Below are 2,110 nucleotides of genomic sequence, written 5' to 3'. Positions count from 1 at the left end.
ATTTCTTACTCATAAGCTGGAGATATTTGATGGTACATTTAAAAAAGAAGATGTGAACGGCACCAGGCCCTCATTTACAGATTGCCTAGCAGATACATAGCCTCGAGCGAACAGCTCCCAACTAACGGTTACCACAAGCCGATGTTTATAGGGTGGGAAACACTATGGTAAGTGTATGCGCATTTAGGGTTTGGATGCAGGAACCAACGATCCAATTAAGGACCCAGTGTTTGGGAACATGGGATAATCCACCAGGGGGGGGGCGGCTCGGAGGGCCTGGGTTCTGCTGGGAGACGCAGCCGCGTGGGGTTTGGTCTCATCAGAGTGGATGAATATCATTGAGTTGTTCAAACATCCCTCTCAGGACCAGGATCAGTGGGACTCCGGCACTCCGGATTGGTTGATAAAACAAAAGGATGCACGAGCTTCAAACAAATAAAACCCCAGACGCATCCAAACGTCTTCGGTTATCTGCTGGCTATAAAAAGTGGAAGAACCTGCTATGATGACAGCCATGTTCATGTCGGCAAAGTCAGAAAGCGTGACTCAGACCAAACTGTTGAACTGCTCCTCCACGCTCTTATTGTGAAATTTTGTTTTTCTGCCTAACAACAAAGCAGGGAAGAGGTACTGGATAGCTAATGTGGGAGGGGCATGTAGAAGGAGTAGGAGGGGCATAGATATAAGGGGGAGGAGGACCTAGAATGAACAGGAGGGCAGGTAGAAAGGGTGAGAAGGCCATTTCGAAAGAGTGGGAGGGGTAAAGGGAAATAGTGGGAGTGGCAAATGCATGGTTGGAGCATATTTAATGAGTTGGAGGTGTTGAGAGAGGGAGTGGGAGGGGCTGAGAAAAGGTAAACACCATCTGGGCAAATATACGCTTGCATAAACTGGAAACATGTCCAGGATGAGACGTGTTTTTGTCTGGCAAACAGAACCGAAAAAAGCTTCTATTTGGTGGTGTCCTTTCCATTGTTGTTGTTGTTGTGGACTTAAAGCACATTAACACAAATGACAAATCACTGTCCTGGTGCGTCGGTCTGCACAATACATCCTTCTGATTAATTCAGCCATCTGTTCTTGCATCTTGCCGTCCTAACTTTTGTTGTCTCTGCAAACGTTTCGTGATTCAAATCCATGCGCGTGGATTATGGAATACAATACGCAAACATTAACACGATCTTGAAGTTGACGGACGGGCGGGATAGATTGTCAGAGTAAAGAGTTCACGAGAACATTTGCAAAGATAATCACCTTCCTTTACTAGTTCATGGCTCCCCACTGATATGACCCGTGTTAGCGCTAGAGATAGAATTAGCATGAGTGTGTGCGCTAAGCCTTGGGGCCGCACACGGTTGTCTTTCCTCTCACCTCTTTCAGCACTGTTGGAACCTGCTACTGTTCCTGGCCTGGCCTGTGCTCGGCTTCCTTGCAGTGGATCTCCTGTGTTGTTTGAACGCTGGCAAAACACCAAACAAAACGCCGCAGAGAATAGAGTTGGCCATCACTACGACCCCCCCCCCCCCCATCCTTCCTTACCCCCCCCCCCCGGGGGTAAGGAAGGATGGCTTACCACCCGAGAGCAGTACAGTTTAACTGCGCCGTGATGAATGCGTGTCACACACACACACAGCACGACGTGGGGCCGGTGATGAAAGGCTGTCGGAGACCGTGGACGGCTTCCGCCTCTGGAAACAGCCGTTGAAACGGCGGCCATTTTGCTGTGACAAAGTCGCGTCGTGACTCGTGAGTGGTGGCAGTTTGATGTTCTTAACACTTCGTTAATCTAGCCTGCGCCCTACCAGGGGAAACTTGTAAAAGACGTCCATTATTTAATTCTCAGGCCTTTCATTGGCCCCAATCCCGATGGGATTCCGTCGCGTTTTAATGTGACCTTTAACTCTGCTATAAAGTTAGCAAATGCTATAGAGCCCGTAGATCATAACCTTTAATTATTACCCGCATATGCACACCTTTTTTCCAGAAAAAGACTACACCTAAACTTCAGCGGTTCAAAGTTTCGACTTTAATCCTTCCAACCTTATCCGTACATAAATACCAAACACTGTTCCTCTCCCAGGGGGAGGTGGTGGGTGAACAAGGTACAGAA

This window comes from Gadus macrocephalus, chromosome 21 (genome assembly GCF_031168955.1).
Source record: "Gadus macrocephalus chromosome 21, ASM3116895v1".
Classification (NCBI taxonomy): Eukaryota; Metazoa; Chordata; class Actinopteri; order Gadiformes; family Gadidae; genus Gadus; species Gadus macrocephalus.
The sequence above is the reverse complement of the archived record's forward strand: the minus strand, read 5'-3'. Positions refer to the sequence as shown.